This window comes from Drosophila navojoa, chromosome 2 (genome assembly GCF_054131105.1).
Source record: "Drosophila navojoa isolate 15081-1374.11 chromosome 2, UAZ_NAV_1.0, whole genome shotgun sequence".
In the NCBI taxonomy this organism is placed as follows: Eukaryota; Metazoa; Arthropoda; class Insecta; order Diptera; family Drosophilidae; genus Drosophila; species Drosophila navojoa.
The window spans coordinates 22,469,534-22,488,124 of record NC_142890.1 but is presented as its reverse complement, the minus strand read 5'-3'; the positions used below and the strand labels follow the sequence as shown (position 1 = coordinate 22,488,124).

Genomic DNA, 18,591 nt, shown 5'->3' with positions numbered 1-18,591 from the left:
TGCGTTCAAAGCTGTTGCTGTTGGCTACGATTTCCTTGACATTGTCTATGTGTGTGTGTGTGAAAATCATTGCGCTCTAGCTGAGCTCCCATTTTCGCACACCCAAAAACGGCTAGAGCATTCTCATCAAATTGTCGCGCAGATCAAATGAAATTTTCATTTTCATTGTGGTGCGCGTCGCGTCGCGTCGCTATGCGTTGAATGTCTTTTATATATGTATGTATATACATATTTATGTAATGTACTTTTATACAAGTGTCAGCTTGAGTGTGTGTGTGTGTGTGTGTGTGCTGTGCTCTGCTATGCCGGGGGTTGCTGACACCGAGGTAGAGCTACCTTTTCGTGCCGTTGCCGCAGAAACTTTTTGGGTTATTCAGTGACTACGTTGCACTATTCTTAGCTACTTTTATGTGTGTGTGTGTGTGTTGTCCTTGTTATTGTTGTTGTTGTTGCTGCCATCGCCGTCGTCATCATCCCATTGCTCGTCCGCACCGCGACCGTCTAACGTGTAAAACAATGACTCATTAAGACTCATCTAAATTCTAATGAGATTCAGTAACTATTAAAAACAAAACATGCCAGAGCCAAAAGCAACAACAACAAGAGCAACTGTAGCCAAGGGTTGCTGCCCCAGAGGCAACGACTGCTCCACACCAGCACCCCCACTCACACACACACACACTCACACGCAAGCACTCAAGTCTCTTATCAGAACACCCTTTTGCCGCCGGCTTGCGTCCATTTTGTGCTGATTTCGGCTGCTGTCTTAAAGTGCTCGTGGCCCAGAGAAAGAAATTTAACTCATTTGTATGCGAGTCACTTGCTCTGGCTTTAAACAAATGTCAATAATTTGATTTAAATTTGGCACACAAATACGAAAGAGACAGCGTGTGGAAGGGAGAGAGAGAGAGAGAGAGCGAGTTAGAGATGGAAAGCAACAAAAAATGAGGTGTACTGTATTGGCTGTGCTTATAAAGCAATCAGACCGATGCCAGCCCAATCGAGAGGAGAGAAAGATGTCTGGGAGTCAGCTCTATTCAGGGTTTCCGCTCGCGTGCAAATTTCGCATTTAAATGCCAGTCATAGGCGCTTGTTTGCCTTTACACGCTTGCCGCAGGAGCTGGCAGGAGGCATTTGCATTTTGTGTGTGTGTGTGTGGTAGCAATTGTGTAGAAAACGTCGCAGGACTGCAGTGACGAGACAATGTTGGCAGCCATAAGAAATGGCAAATTTTTGCGTATGAGAAATCGCAAAAGGAGGCGGGAAAAGAGACCAACGTGGCCTTAGCGAATGCATTTAACTGCTCCCAGGCGGGCAAATAAACATTTGGCCTTATAAATTAGAGAGCGCAGTCGCTCACTCACACACACACACACACACGCACTGCATACAAAACGAAATAGAAATTGCGTCTGTTTGCTTTTTGGGAGCGACAACAATGCAAACACCTAACTGGGAACCGCAGCAGCGACAACAACAGCAACAACAACAACAACAAATGCTGGGAAGCTGAATAAGCGAAAGCGTTTGGCTCGGCAAAAAAGGGTACAATGATTCTATATATATACGGCTTGGCCATGGCCATGTGTTTGGATTGGATTTTGGGTAGCTTTACGCAGTCAGACAAGCCCAGAGCTCACACACACACAGACACACACACACACAGCCAATAGCCCATTCTCTAACAACAACGAACATTAAGCGCCGTTTGTTGTAGCATTTGCCAAGGGAGGCGGCAGAGGGCGGGCTGTTGTTGTTGCAGCACATGTTAAAGGTAAACGCGACGCAGGTGAGTCCACCTCCCACTCCCAGCCGCAGCGATTCATGCAATCTGCATATTTGTCGGGCGCCACGAAAGCTAAAGCAAGTAAAACCTGGGTCAAATTGCGGTTACCGCTTTACCTTCCTCTACTCTTTTTTTTCCCCAGCCATTTCCCTTTCTCTTTGCTCCATTTCTTTTACTTTTTTGTTGCTGTCATGTCACTAGTTTTTAGTGTGTGTAAGCGTAGGTGTTGATGTAGCCGCACTCAGCTCGACACACGCACAGACACGGGGCCCAGTACCAGGTATAGGTGGGCAGACCTTAGCCTGGCTACGATCGGGGTCCTGTCTGACATGACTGCCACATATGCGTCGCTCCACACACACATACATACATGCATACATCGAGCCTCGGGCTGGAAAGTAGAACGACGCCTCACGCCGGCTTGTTAATTGTAAAGAGTTTGGCATTTATGTGCATGTGTGTGTGTGTGTGTGTGTGTGTATGTGTGGGTGGGTACGGTGAGAGCTAACTCTAACTGAAAGTGGCTTCATTTAGTTTCGCACATTCGCAGTTAATTAATTTTGTTGCCGAGCCAAAAGAACAAAACAACAACAGAAAAGAACCCAAAGCTGGTGCGTTTTGATCTAAATCCCCAATGAAAAGTGTTTGCCAGGACTGAGCTAGGACTGTGCTAGGAGAGAGGTGTGCGCACCTGGCGCATAAAAAATTGAAGCAAATTAGCCAAGCCCTTTGCATGTAATTAAAGAAGTATTATGCGACATCAACAGCTGGCCCTTCCCATCAGAGATCAAGCAAGCTACGAAGCTGAGGCAACGTCACAACAACAATTTGTGAGGTCGTGAAAAAACGTTTGGCTTAGCCCGGACATCTCTATTCTAGAGAAGGCAAAATTCAGTGCTAATCCTTGTGCATTGATTGAAAGAGCGCGAGAGAGAGAGAGAGAGAGACTAAGCTCTCTTAGTCTTGGCGATGATATTGCTTATGGGCCTAATAACTCTTTCCTTTTCAGCTCGAAAAATGATTTAAAAGTTCATATTTTTATGGAGGAATTGGTCAAATGGGCAGAATAATCTCAAAGAGCCTGTATAAATCCAAAAATAATATTAAATTTAATAATAATTTTTTATATTAAAATTTTATAAATTTATAATAATATGAGTTTTAGAGCTGAACAAGTAATATATTAAACTTTTCTATTGAACTGAAAGCAAAATTATTTAAAATAAGTTGATGTCCTTATAAACATATGTAAATATATAAGGAAAAATAATTTTTGTTTCAAAATTTTCTATTTACTAATTTAGAAGCAAACTTTTTTTTGGAAACTTCTATATTTATAATGCTTAAATTGGATTATTCCGAAATTCTGTCAGATATATCAAAGTTGTACTATGTGGCCATTCGAAATCGAATATACCATCTAAACACTTAGTAGTTCTTGGCTAAATAGGTAAGTTATTGTTGAGAAAAGGAATGTAATTTAAGCACCTTCGAATCCATTAATATTATTACAAATCATTGTTAACTATTGATGCTTAATTATAATGTTATTGATATACAATTTGACTGCCATCGATAGAAATAGAAAATGCAATCCCAATTAAAAATCGAGAGCAGCTGATTGGCCAATACAATTTAATTCTTAATCCTTTCTCCCTATTGGATATGAATAGTAACCCGATGGCATCACTCCACGATGATCAGCTCAATATATGTAGATCGCTTAAACTCAATCATCTATCTGCTGCCTACATCAGTGATGCTCATTCAGAGGTTTTTTAGCTCCAACTATAACTAGCAACTGCTCAAATTCAGACTCCGACAAGCCACTAATTAGAGCATGCAATTGAGCCAGCTCAACCTGCTCATTTACCAGCCTAAGGCACAGCCAATGGCCATAGCCATGAGCCGTTCGATCCGAGCTCGCTTGTCGCCCAGGGGGTCACACTTTTTGCACATGCTCAAATGGCCAATGCTGCTTGCTCTGGCGCACCCATTCTTGTTAGCGAACAATACGGACAATGCAAGTGCCAACAATCAGCCAGAGGGAGGACTGGCAACAAAAAAATAGAAACAGAGCAAAGTCTGAAATAAAAAAATCAAAAACCAAATTCAAAACTCGCTTCGCGGCTGCCGAATGAATTGTTGATATTACTGCATCTGCATCTCCACCTCCATCTCCATCTCCATCTGCATCCGCATCTGCATCTGCATCCATAGCCGCATTTGTCAGAGCTCCTACTGGGCGCAGCTGCTACACTTTATTTCAGTCAGTTTCTGCTTTTTCCTCTCCCTATTTTTTGTAAGTGGCTTGTTTTTGCCATGTTCCCTGCCTGTGTGCGAGTGTGTGTTAGTGTGTGTGTGTGTAAATTGCGCTCTTGTGTGCAAGTGCGGTCATTTAATTTCGATTTGTGTTTTAGATTGTTTTGCGTTGCATTTGTTGATTTTTGCCATTTAAATAGAAATTTTTATTTTCTACACGTTGCTGGACACGGTCTGGCCGGTCTCTCCCGGCTGCTCCGGTTGCTCCGGTCTAGCCTGGACCACGGTGGCCGCACAGCCGTCGCCAGTTTTTGCTGCTGCTGCTGGCTTTTTTCTAGCCAGTTTTTGTTTTTTTGTTTTTGTATGAACGCATGTCCTCGGGGCATTGCCAACGCGCGCGCCTGGCAAATTGGATTTCTTTTTTCGGACATTTGAAACTGACGAACGCCGGTCTGGGATCAACCGACAATGGCAAGCTGCGACCAGACCTAACACCAGCACAAACACACACACACGCACACACACACACACATGTAGATATCCATATATATGTAAGCATGTGCGCACTCACAGTCGACGCTTCTATTAGCCGCGCGCATTCATAAGAGCGGAAATTTAATCTGTGCCACAGCCGCGCTACGTTTTAGTCAATTTAAAGCTGACGGCAAATATTATCAGCTCAAAAATACTCGTTAAATATTTAAATTGACGCAAAGCTAATGAAATAAAACCAATCCGCATGCGACTTCGACTGCGACTGCGACTGCGACGCAGGCCGCAATCCATGGAGATTTCTGCGGCGCGTTCATTTTGGCTGACTGCTTTTTGTGGGCCGGAAGACGGCCCTAAGAACTGCTGCTTATGCCTTTCACCAGTTTCCCTTCTCCTGCCATCCATATTTGACTGCCGGCAGTCGCATCAGTCAAAGTCAATTCAACTGGAACAGTGGCAGCGGCTCTGGTTCAAGCCAGACGGCGCTAAGCGGAGCGTGTTTTGGTGACATTCTTAACGCATTCGGCCCACTGTGCGCGATGCGTCTTAGCATGCGGCACACGTAGCATCTTGCTTTAAATGTTTAAATAGAAGCGAATACGCTAAAAATCAGCAGTGACAACAACAGCACAGCCGGATAAGAGACAGCACATACGCAAGCGGGAGAGAGAGAGCGAGAGAGAGAGAGGGGGTGATTGGCATAAATAAGTAAGAGCAACGATGGCCTCAGTCTCTCTCTCTCTCTCTCTCTCTTCGGCATATTGTCAGCGTAGCGTTTGTATCTGCACAAGTGCTTGTGCTTGTGCGTGAGCGCACACACACACACATACACACACTTATATACGTATGTAATGCATATATATATATATTTACTCAAATGCTGTGCCCAAAGCGCACTTGAGTGTGTATCATCATCAACATCAGCTGCTCTTCAGCCAGGACAAGTCAGAGTCCCAGAGTTCCCTATGCCAACAAAATGTTGGCCCCGTCCCGGATCCCTAAACCCACAGCAGCTGCGTGAGCGCCGCTCCTGGCCATAGATATATAGATACAAAGCTACAGATATAAGCAGCAGAGCTGTGGAGCTATAGAGCTGAGTGAGTGTGCACCCACTACAGTGACAGTATCTTTGCCCGCTTAACAGTATTACAAGCAGACTAATGAAACGAGCCAGGGTCGGGCTACGGCTCCGACTCCGTCTCTGTCTCCATCTCCGTCGAACTGAGTACTCATCCATTCCATGCCCCCATCCTTCCGTCTCCGGCTGCAATTTGACTTGACTTTTACGTATCGTCAAGTACTTTTCTGGTTTTGCCCACTCGGGGGACATTTGTCAGTCAAGAGACAAATTTAATTTTTGCAGTCAGACAGAGAAAGAGACAGAGACAGGGACAGAGAGAGAGATGAAATGGACTGCGATTAGATATGAATGGCAATGAAAGTCATAGCAGCCGTATATGACGATCATGGGCTTAACTATTCCGGCTATTCAACTGTTTGTTATTGTATTAGAGGCCACTCGTTAGTCCGGCTCTGCACTCCGGCCGGCCCCATTCGTATTTCATATGCAGCCCGGCAAGTGGGTGCCCACTTTGCGTATACGTAATTTTATTACAGCTGCCCAAGCAGAACAAACTGCCCTTTTGCCCAATGCCCGATGGCCGATGCTGTTGCAGTGCGAGTGCCATAGCCAGTGCCATTGCCAGTGCCGGTGCTGTTGGCCAAAATGAATGGGCCGCAACTATTTTTTGGGGGGAATTACGTAGCCGTTGTGCTCCGCTTTGTGTGCGCCAGCCGGGCCGGGCGATGCACAGAATTCATTTCGCATTGAAATGGCTGTTCAGAGAGCAATTAGCTGAAATTATTGTTGCTACGTGTGCGTCGTCACTAGCAGGGGTAACTGGCCGGCAGGGGGCGCTGCGGGAGGCGGGGCGTATGCTTAATGCGTGCGAGTATGGTCATTATTCAGAGCTTGTTCTGGGCCAAGCTGAACCAAGAAAAAAAAAAATATGCTGATTTGCGGTTTGGCAATGCCAGCCACAAGGCCATACACACACACACACACACACACACACACACACACACGCTCGCTATATAGAATTTACCATAATTTAGTGAAGCATCCCCCACAGAATGTGACGAAACGAGGCAAAGTCAAGTCGAGGCGAAATTATGCCAAAACAAATCAAGCAAATGAAAATATCACAGCCTCAAAATCAAGGCAAAATACACGCAAAAGGGACCGTTCGACTTGAGAAGGGGCGCGGCTGGGACTGGGGCTGGGGCTGGGGCTGGGGCTGGGGCTGTGGGTGCCACAAATGCTGTGCTTAATAGGCATCAGCTGGGTATTAAGTTGTTGTTTTTTGCCATCGACTTTGGCATCGTCTTCCTCAGTTCTGTTGCCTTGTCTTGGCAGCGTGACAACCTTTTCCTACTTGTTTTTTTTCCTTCTTTTGCCTTTGGCTTGGCTTGGTTTGCCAGTTAGCAATACAGAACTCGGGGCTAGAACTTGACTTGGGCATTATAACAAGCTCTCACCCAGCTGTGGACCTTCTTCTGGGGCTGCTGCTGCTGCCGCAGCTGCTTCTTCTTCTTCGTCGTCGTCTTCGGCTGCCAATCCAACCTCACTTTCATTCAACAAACAATTTGCGGAATGCCATTAGGTGACGCCTACTGAGAAAATTATCTGTGCCACCCACTTTTTTTCTATATATATATATATATTCGGCATCTGCTTCGCCGAGGACGTGGGCCGGGAAGTGGACGGTGCAAATTCAATCACATCATCTTTTGTTGAACTCACAACGGCTCTTAACAGCAGCAACAGCCACCAATAAAGACGATTCAAAAAACTTCTGGCGAAATAAGTGTTGAGGTCTGTTGAATGCTGTCTGCCGTATATATGTATGTATATGGGAAGTCTATACAATTATCTAATCAATTTTTAAGACATATTTACTTTTTTTATCTATAATTTAAGAGTGCGTGCTGTAGCTAATAACTGACAGCGCTGTCTTGTTCTTTTAAACCTAAAAGTTGAGTGTATATGTGAATTAAAATAGGATGAAGTAGATGATATTTTTGTTGTGAATGAATATTTTATATGGATTTTAAAATTATGGAAAAACCTAATCGTTATTCAGCCACATAATCTAATTTTAGATTACGCTGCACAATATTTACTTTAGTCCAATCATTATTAAAGTCGAGCTGTATGCCCTTGTTTTCTCGTCTTTCACTTTTTGTACCAATATCCATCTGGATTTTGGCTTAACACCCTACTCTCTGTTGGCCAACTATTTTTTGGCATATTATCTCCAAGGTGAGTATTTCAATAGTGATTTCTTTACTTCAAGATTCTCTTAAAATAAAATCTTGTTTAACAATCACAAATCATATTAAATATTAATGAATTGATTCTATTAATAAGCTGCTACTGGTTAGAGTTGTAAAACTCTTGATAGTGACTATAGTCGAAAGTTTATATTAAATCTATCATATATTAAGAAGATAAATTTAATTTGATGTAGTTTTAGATTGCTTTCCAGCTATAATGGCAAATAAGACAAAAATAAAATTCCCATAATATTTGAAATTTTAGATTTAACAGTTCGTAGATTAAACCAAATAAACACAATATTAAAGTTAAATTTTACAAGTTCGTCTCGTAGATAATGTGATGATAAACAACAAAAGGCAAAGATTCAATAGACTTCATCTCCTGGATCATCGAAGGTCTAACTTATCTCTAAATAGGATAAGGTTTTAATAAATAATAGTGACATTCATGACGACTAATTGATTTAAGCTTTTAGCTATAGAGGATTGGGCAATGAAATGCTAACAAAAATTATAATCATAATAAAAATTTCTACTAAAATACTCCTTACTAAAAAACATAGCTCATTATGTATACCTTAATTATTTTAATATCATATTCAAATCTTAAACATACTCTTTACAGGCTATGAGACATGTGCCTTGAATACCTTTTATAATATCTACAGTAAAAGTATGTATTTAATATTAACTTCCAGTTTGGTAGTGAGTTTACACACAGACGTTGCTTCATGGGTTTGATAAATGAGGAAATATATCGAAATTGAACAGGATCAATTGATTCATCGAAAGACTTAATAACTAATACTATCGATGGCGCTTTACTTCTGGAATTGAGCTATTTGAGAGATATGTGCAGTCTAGAAAAATAATTAATAGTTTATCACTTAGCTTTGACTTTTATATAAATATGTTTGTATGTGTGTACTTCATCTTTGATCGTGGCTGGCAGCCAGTGCATATAGTGCTTATACAGCAATCAACGCTAGTTAGCTTCCCATATCCGTTTACCAAGTTTGTCACTTTGCGAGCCTGTGCATCGACGTTTACATTACACTTCTCAACCACATCAAGAGCAAAGCCTTTAACGACCTGTCAAATTTCATTACAAACTTTAAAGTGCTCTTAACTTGAACAACAACCGCAAAATGCATCACACGACGGCAACTAAAACAAAACACAAACAACTACAACAAAAATTATAGACGAAGCTTCAAAAAAAGAAGCAAATAGAGGAGAAAGCAGAGGTCTAACTGGAGGTGGAGTAAAGCGAAAAAAAAAAATTAATAGTAGCAACTAGTGAGTGTCAATGGAAACCACAACAACAACAACAACAACAACAACAGCAACAATAACAACTGCTAGTGCTGCTGATGCTGCAAACATAAAACTAACCAACTAACAAAGTATAAAACAAAAACTAAAAAACAACTATTGAGTGCTGCTCATTGCCCCAGCTACACCCCCCCCCCCTTGCATCCCCGCCTACCATTCGCAGCCGAACCACCGACTGTCAGGCTCCACGAACAAAAATTTCTAATTTAAAAGTTTTGCGACCAACCGACGATAAGTGAGGCAGCCGAAACGGCAAATAGAGCACAACAAAAGCAACAAAAACAAGCGGCAAATAAAAACGCAACAGCGTCACACACAGAAACACACACACACACACACGCGGACACAGACACACACGCACACATACAATTGCAGATAATGCAACCCCCACCCACTGGCGAATAAAAAAATAGCAGCGAGTGCAGCTGTAGGTGGCTGAAGCAAGTTTGGCCAAGTGCAGCTGCAATTTTGTTGCTGCGGCATCGACGTCGGCGTCGGCGTCGGCATCGTAGGCGTTGCGTTGCCTTGCGTTGCGTTGCGTTGTTTTTGCCCACATCGTTAGCAAGGCACATCGGCAACATTTCGTCAGCTTCCGCCTCTGCCTGGCCCTGCCTGCTTGTCTCCAGCTGCTCTCGGGGCCCAGTGGGGCAGCCCAATGTGCCAGCCAGTGGCGGTGGTGGTGGTGGTGGCGGTGGTGGCAGTGGTGGCGGTGGTGGCGGTGGTGGTGGCATTGCCAGTGCTGTCGGCCGTCCAGCCAGTTGTGTCGGTTGGAGCAGCCGCGTCATGCGCGTTGCTGCTGCCCTGTTTGCTTTTGCCGTAGTTTCAGGTCGCCAACCCACCCCCAGCCCCACACACCCCACCCCTGCTAGAGTCCAGCCTGCAGCTGTGAAACGTTCGTCTTTAGTCGCTGCTCCTCGGCAATCGTTGGCAGCAACTATTTTTATACACCGCTCACAACGAGTCCATGTGTGTGTGTGTGTGTGTGTGTGGGTGTGTGTGCCTTTAGGGGTTGGGGCGCGTTTGTCATTGTGCATTACATTTAGCATGCATCGTGGTTGCCATTCAGTGTGGCAACAATGTTGCCGTATTGTTGTAATTTGCTTGTTGTTTCGCTTGCCTGCCTCGTTGCCTTTCATTGGGTCTTGAGGCGCATTTTCCAGCATTTCATGCAATGATATTCATATGCGAATGGTGTGCATGTGGCCTGCTGGCAAATCGAATTATATTTGCTGCATGCCACAACATGCAGACAAATACAGCTGCTGGCGTTGCAGCTGTTGCTGCCCCAATCGAGTGGCTTCTCTAGCCACTTTCGCCCCCTGACCTGACCAAACACATTCCAGAAAATTCGATTAGCTCTTTGTTTAGCCAAACAATTTCGACTGCCTTCGAGTGTGTGTGTGTGTGTGTGTGTGCCTAAGCTCATTTAATGCCACACTTCATAATTTATTTTGCTTCTCTCTCTCTCTCTCTTTTTTAGATTTCCTTTTAATATGTATTTTGTCATGCATAATGGTGACATTTTGACGCGCTAATAAACATAATTTGCTCGTAAAATATTTTTATTGCCGTCGTCTTTATCGGGCTCATATCTGGCTCACTTCTGCCAGGTATCCTTAAGTAGCAATATATGTATGTGTGTGTGTGTGTGTCTACACACATTATACATTTTCGCTGGTGCAGCCAGAGATGAACAGAGTTCATTTGCAGATAGCCAAGTGAAACATAAAACTTCAAATTAAACAGATAACAAAGGCAAATGATATATTAACAGCGAACAGTGTCTGCATTAGTCGAAGATTGGGGACTAAGAAGAAATCATTTAAAAAGGCGGCACAGACTGTGAAGTCGTAAATCGTAAAATGCCTAGCCTCAGATATAATAATCAGGGTTCATATTTAAAAGAATTCACATCTAATTATGATATATTTATGTTTTAGATGTAAATCTATAGTAATATTCAAATGAATAATCTTTTAGGATATATTCATAACTAGATTAGAATATATTTATTTATTAGATAAAATATCCCTCAAGTTATTTCATTCAATTTAATTTATTCTGTTATTGGAAAATACTGAAAGCTCAAATTGAATATGTAAATGTATTGCCATTAAAAATTTGTTTTTATTTTTATATATATTTTTTACTTTAATAATATCTAATTCGAATTTAATAGATAATTAATTAATAAAGAAAAATATATATATTTAAAAATTAAAAGGTTTAACTTTATCAAAATAAATTTTAATATTTAATTAAGGTAAATATTTTAATATTTAAAATTTATAAATTATTAATAATTTATTAAGTTCGAGTCGGGTTTAATATCTAATAAATTTTTAAAATCTAAAATTATATAATTTTTGATTAATTAGGAAATCAGTTTTGTGATATTATTATGAACCCTTGCTTCTTATTTAATATGAGAAGAATTAATATTGAATAAAATTATTATTTTATTAATTAAATTTAATTTAATAAAACTACTAATTATTAATGAAATTATTTAATTATTAAATTAATTTTTAAGAACAAGTTTATTATTAACTTTACAAAAATAAAGAAGCAAAATATATTTAATAAATATAAATATTATTTATGCATCAAATTGTTGTTTAATAGAAGAAAATAAAGACCGAAATAAAAATTCTAATTCGAAGAGCTTCATTTCTGTAAACAGCTACGTTGCTTGCTTATTAGCTAAATCGTGATCAATGTATAAAAAGTTGCTGTCAAATTGAAAATTTTTACAAATTGATCTATATTTGATAGCAGACAGATTATAAATAATATTTGATAACACATTATCAGTCACGCTAATCTTTATTCTTATTCTCTTATTACTTAATTAATCGCTTGCTTTGCACCACAGTTACTCATTATCTGCCACGTGGTGTTGATGCGTGCGGGTCTCTGATTTCCGCTCCACAGTGCAAAGGCAATCAACGAGCTAGCGAACGACAACAAATCACATTTTCCCATTTTCCACACACACACACACACACACACATACAGAAAGACAGCGTGTTACCACTTGTATTTTTTTTTTCTGCACATGGAATGAGCCGAACGAAAAACATTTTTAAATATTTATTAGCAACAGCTTACAAGCATCATCTTATATTGTTGTTGTTGTTGTTGCTGTTGTTGTTGTTGTGACTGTTGTTGTTGCTGCTGCCTTTTGGTCTCGCCTCGTGCGATAAGTAATTTCGTTATTTGCCAAACTCTGCGACCAGAGTCCTCCCTCGCCACCCAAAAACAAGGCAGCGCCTACGCCCACGCCCACGTCCACGCCCCCAACGTGGCCCCGACTAACGGCAGAGAGTGTACGCCTTTTTGGGCGCTCGCGCCATTTGTCTGCTCATCCTGCCAGCTTGCTTGTTGATGCCATTATCTTATTCAGCATCCTTGTCATCTCATAAAGGATGCCTATTATAAATTAATTTTTACCATCCACGACTGCCGCCTGCTGCTGGCCGACTCCTGCTGCCGTTGCTGTTGCTGTTGCTGTTGCTGCTGCTGGTTGCCACTTTTTGGGGGCGCTCTCTTTGCTTTTATCACTAGCCGCCCACGTTGCCCGATCCCTGCCAGCTCGCATGGCAAACATGTTGCTCCCCCTTGTGTGTGTGTATGTGTTTGTTTGTCTGCCTATATGACAATATAATTTTTTTTTGATTTAAGGCTGCTGCTGCTGCTGTCGCAATTTTTCAAACACAACAACAACAACAACAACAAGAGGCACACACACATCCCTCATATTTTTCAGGTTGCCACAAGCAAAAACTTGCTGGCACACACACACACACACACACACATGCATAGCCTACTCTTGACATTGATGCCGTATGCTGTGCTCTCTATTTTATTGTTATCATTAAACTGTAACACCCCCCGCCCCTCGCACGTTGCTGCCTGCTGCTACGTGATGTCTGTCTGACATGTTGGCTTGTTTGCCTGTCTCGCTCCGAGGCGACTTTGATGCGGGCTCTCGAGCCGCCCTCAACAAGTTTTTGGGCTGCCATTGATCCCAATATGATTAAAAACTGTACGCTTGGCTTATCAATGCGGCCGTATAATATAGTGGTTGGCCGTCTTTGGAGGGATTTCTTGGGCTCTTGTTTGGATGGGCCAGCGTTGCCGTTGCCGTTGCCATTGCGACTCCTGCTGGCCATGATTAATTGGTAACCACAACTGGCGGCGCGGCGTGGCAGGGCTGGGTGGCAAAATCAAAAGCAAAGCCCAGCGCGGCGACGCTTTTTGAGTGTTAAATGCACTTCATTCATCAACGCTTCGTAACCGCAACGAGCTGAGCTGCTGGTCTGAGGCCAAAGAACAATAACAACACAGCAGCAACGGCCGCAGCGGGAGGGGCGGGGCTGGGTGGCAGTGTGGCAGCTGCATTGGAAATTCAAATAAAATTTACCACAGTTTCGTAACTTTGTCAACGATGCGCAACGTGCGCTGTGCGAAAGGGGCCAGAGAGAGAGAGAGAGAGAGAGAGAGAAAGCTCGGGCAGGAGGCGGACAGCATCTTGCTGCTGCTGCTGTTGCTGGGGGAGAGGGAAAGGCGATGCCACAGCAGTGTCAGCCAACGAGTCATGGCGACGAATTGCAATTTGCAATTTTATGGCAGAGCAGCTAGAAGCAGAGACAGCTAAACGAACAGAAACTGAAGCAGCAGGAGCAGCCACAGGAGCAGCAGCAGTAGCAGCAGGAGCCACAGAAGCAGCCGCAATACAAAACAAACCAATTTAAATTTTTAGCGCTGCCAGCGCGAGCAGGAAAGAGTCCAGAGCTGGGCGGTCGGAGGGCATGGCACTTGCAGAAATATAGTTAACAGCAAGCTAGAGCTGGCGAAAAGCGCAACAAAGCGTAGCTGACAAAATCAAACCAAATGCAGAGCAGAGCGAAAACGACAAAAAGGGCAGTCGGAGAGGTAGAAAGCAAAAAGAGAGAGAGAGAGGGAGGGAGAGCGATATAAGCTTTTGCAGTGACAATGGAAAATTGGGGTTGAGCGCGATTCGGGTTAGGGATCGTTGGCGGGTGGGGGGACTGCGACGCGTCGCTTGACTGGGCAAACACTCAATCAATAAATTATGCTGCCACCAAATATACAAATCGGCGACCGGCGAGCGAGCCACAGCGGTCGAGTGTGGTTGCGCCTGGGTCGTCTGTGGCTCACTGCGGTGGGCTGTGGAGCTCAGTGGAGCTCTGCGCTGTCCGCTTGGCTTGTTTGGCTGGTCACGCGGCAGCCAAACGAGCTGTGAGCGCCAGCTGCGAAACAAAGGGCATGCCCCAAGCTGCAAGCAGCCAGCTGCGCCGCACAGACGAATGTGGCTTTGTGGATTTTCGTGTGCTGCGACCACTGCCAGGCAACCAGGCTGCACCGCTGCCGCGCTGCCCCGCTGCCACGAGCGCCGTTAGTCATTTTAAAAAGTGCTGCGCTGACGTCGGCCGCGGCCAGGCGTCAGACAGCAATGACAATGTCATGTGCGCGGCGCATTGTGCAAATGTGGCCAGCAGGAGTAGCAGGAGCAGCAGCAGGCATAACCACTGGACCGGTCGCCGTTGCTATGTCAACGCCAAAGACAAAGGCGCACTGCGACCAAATGTCAAAATGGCTGCAAGGCGTCTCGGCAACGGCTGCGGCTGCGGCGGCTGTGGCTACGGCTAGGGCTGCGACTCCGGCGGCCGCTCAGCGTGACCCCAAGTTGACCTCGAGCACACGAGCCGCTCTGAAGCGCGGCAAGCTGAATCGATTTTTTTGTTTCATTCAGCCCACGCAGACAGGCAAACAAACGTCGCCAAATGCTTTGCATGCAGGTGCTGCTCCGCCCCCTGCGGCTGCCCCGTGCCTCCTGCTCCGTCCCATGGCATTACAAATTTGTATATCAAATATTGATCAGTATTGACGATTGCAAAAATGGACGGGTCCGCGTGCCCGCAGGAAAGCCAGACGCAATGTCAACTGCCTGGCACACATGCGAATGTGTGTGGGCATATGTGTGTGTATGTATGTATATGTGTGTTAATTGTGCAGCAGCAAACAAAAGTTTTATTTTTATTGCTAACCGCAACGCTTAAAAGTATAAAGTGCTTTTATTATTGGCATTTTCAGATTGTTTGCTGCACAATATGCAGCAAGGGTAGTCTGAGTGCCCCGGCTGGAGCAGTGGAGCATCATTAATAACCAGAACATGAAACTTTCGCCCAGCCACTTGATCGATATTCGTAATCTCACTTTACATTTGCGCACAACTACGCACATGAACGCACCTGCCACCCACACACTCTCACACTCACACACACACACACACCCACACACACACTCTTAAAAGTCTTGTCGAGCTTCATTGTCTCTGCTGTGCGACGTCCGTGTCCAAGCGGTCCAACTAAGCGGAAGCTGTTGGAATTTACCAACGTTTAAACTTTAATGCTGTGTACAAGAGTACTTTTTATTGTTGTCCTGCTTTGCTGTGTGTGTGTGTGTGTGTGTGTGCCTGCTCTTGTCTCTTCGTTTTCCTCTTTCACTTTTTTGTTGTCATTCGCTTTACCTAGCCACCTAGGTCCCTCGGCCGTTGGGCTTTCAATTTCTTCTTCTTCTTCTTCTCCTTTTTTTTTTTTTTTGTACTGCATGTCCTCTGCCTGGCTGCCCGCTCCAATTGAACCTAATCCGGCTGCTAAAGTATTAGCTTCGTAGTTGTATGCTCATCCCGGCTGTCCAAACTGCCTTATGCTGCTTTTGTTGTTTGCTGGCATTTAAAAAACAAAAAGCATCGACTCACTCCAGTCCCGGCCGGAGGTAGCCAACAGCGCACCAGCTATGGCCAGCTGGAGGTCTGTAAAAACTTTTGCCTCTGTCTGAGCATCTGCAGTCATAGCTGTCCCCTCACTTAATAACAAGGCGACAGTCACTCTATGTGTATGTGAGTATGAGAGTGTGTGTGTGTGTGTGTATGTCACCCTGTCGGTTGCAGAAAATGAACGACAGTTACTTGGCCCTTGCAAACGACGAGCATACTAATCTGTCTCCTCCTCCGCCTCCGCCTGCTCCGCCTGCTCCTCCTGCTTCAACTCGGCCCTCCCTCGGTCGTCATGTTTTCCGTACAGCACGTAAATGAAGTAAATGAGCGAGAACTCCGATCATTGTGTTTGGCAATGAGGCGCTTATAGGAGCTCTCGGATTTTGCTTTGTTGCATCAGTACATAGCGAAATACATATATATATCATCCATCTATGTTTAATATATGTAGCTCATCTGTAAAGCAGGTAGCGCAGAGACACTCGTGACAGTCGATATCAATGAATGCCACTCACAGTTGCTGCTAAAAAATTAAAACACTATGCGACAGATCTGATCTGACAGGATGTGATGGCAAGTGTCAGGTGAGCGCGCTTGGGTTTACAGAGCCGTCAACATGCCGTATGATTGATTTTCTAGTCATAAACCAAGCAGGTCAGTCAGAGCAACAGCAGTAGCAGCAGCAGGAGCAGCAGCAGGAGCTGGAGCAGCAGGAGTGGCAGGTTCACATGAAACTGTAAACTGAACGTGACCAGATAAATGCGGCAAATATTAAACGGAGAGCGTAAGCTTCAATAATAATAAAAGTTATAAATCTTAGCATTGGCTGTCGCCGCTCCGGATGAGAATCAGCTGAAGCATGAGAGGATGTGGCCATTCAGAAAGGGCACAGAAGGCGACGACGAGGACATGCTGCAGCGTGGCGATAATAACAATTTATTGCACGCACACAAACAACCCCAAACACACACACACACACAGACGGACAGACACACTCATGTGTAGCGCTGCCAAGTGCCGGAAAATGCCGCGAGACACAATTGCAACAAGAACAACAGCCACAGCAGGAGTAGCAGGAGCAGACAGTGCAAAGCAAAGCAGTGGGTGGAGCTGGGCAGCCAGACGGGCATAAAAACCACACAATAATAAAAATGAACAATGACAGGTTAATAGCAAATAAATGAAAGCCCATAAGAAAAAGCGCAACAACAGCAAAATAAAACAGAGAGCGAGAGAGAGAGAGAGAGAGTGTGTGTGAAAGAGAGTTGCGATAATGGCCAAGAGCTGAGCTGAGCTGACCAAGGAGTGCATCAAGTTGCTTGAGAACAAACTTATTCGCTCAGTGTAGGCCATTGATATATGGTTTTCAATTTTCAAAACCATTGACCACTTACAACAACAGCAACAACAACAACAATGATGATGATGATGATGACAGCAACAACAACAATAGCGCCCAGCTAAATGGTGGAAAAATGTCTGAGGAAAATGGCCACGAGGCGCCACAAGTGGATGCTGGCATATTTAAAGCATAGCCACGCACGTAAGCGACTCGTTAGAGCCGAGCCAGGGCAGCCAGAGTAGTCAGGGCCGATTGTCTGGCTAATGGCCGCAATCGTACTTAACAGCTTCACATAACGGCAATAATGGCCAACGACGGCTTGGCAGCGACCCGGACTGCACTGACTGGCTCAACGGTAAACAGGTTGACAAAATACATTGGCGAATGCGCCGAGTGCCCTGAATAATTGTCATCAGCATTACAATTACACAGGTGTGTCTATATGTGTATATGTGTGTGTGTGTAAGCAGATAACTGCAATCAATAATCAATCGGACTGGACGAATGCTCATGATAATATCTAAGTATATATATAATGAAGTATAAAATCTTATCTTAGTTTTAAATATGAGAACTCTTTAAGAAGTATGTCAAGAGATCATTAATTTTCATCTTAGAGATAACAAGAAATATAAAATTAATAAATTTATTTATAAAAATTTTAAATTTAAAACTAATCTAAGGATAAACTACTGTCAACTGAGGCCTTGACCTCGGCTTAAGAAGCCATCAAACCAGGCGAGCTGAGTTATTTTATTCTAAATAAAATAATAAATAATTCAGCCTGTTTTCTCAGATATTACGAACTTAAATTAATCAGAATTTATAATTTAAATATCAATTATGCTTTAATTCATTGAAATTCAGCTGCACCCAACATAAATGTTTTATATTTTTGCATTTAATACAAATTTATATAGTTTGAAATTTAATGTCACATAAATGAATATATAAAATAACAATAGATATTCATTTGCATACACAATAAATTCAAATTTATGCGCACTTTTTGCTGCAAGCAAATAAAAAAAAAGAAAAAATAATAAATAGAAAATCATTCATTATATTTATTGAAAATATATATCATAAGTTTATTTTTATTTTATAAATTTTGCAATTGAAGTAAATTTATTCGGTGCAAGAATGCCGAGAGTTGTTTAAATTTTAAATTTTGGCAAATGGCCTTAAAGAGACAGAGATTGAGAGAGAGAGGGAGTAGGTGTGAAAAAT

At 43.2% G+C, this 18,591-nt stretch overlaps 2 protein-coding genes across 6 annotated transcripts in view; one reads left to right on the top strand and one right to left on the bottom strand.

Moving 5' to 3' along the window:
• trv (trivet) overlaps positions 1-18,591 on the bottom strand; it is a 68,951-nt gene that overhangs the window by 23,356 nt on the left and 27,004 nt on the right. The gene's annotated exons all lie outside the window — the stretch shown is intronic.
• The window catches only part of CDase (neutral ceramidase), a 192,232-nt gene continuing 185,862 nt past the window's right edge, over positions 12,222-18,591 (top strand). Inside the window, exon 1 of the mRNA XM_089265470.1 lies at positions 12,222-12,241. The gene's annotated coding sequence lies outside the window, so the exon portion shown is untranslated. The remainder of the gene's footprint in view (positions 12,242-18,591) is intronic.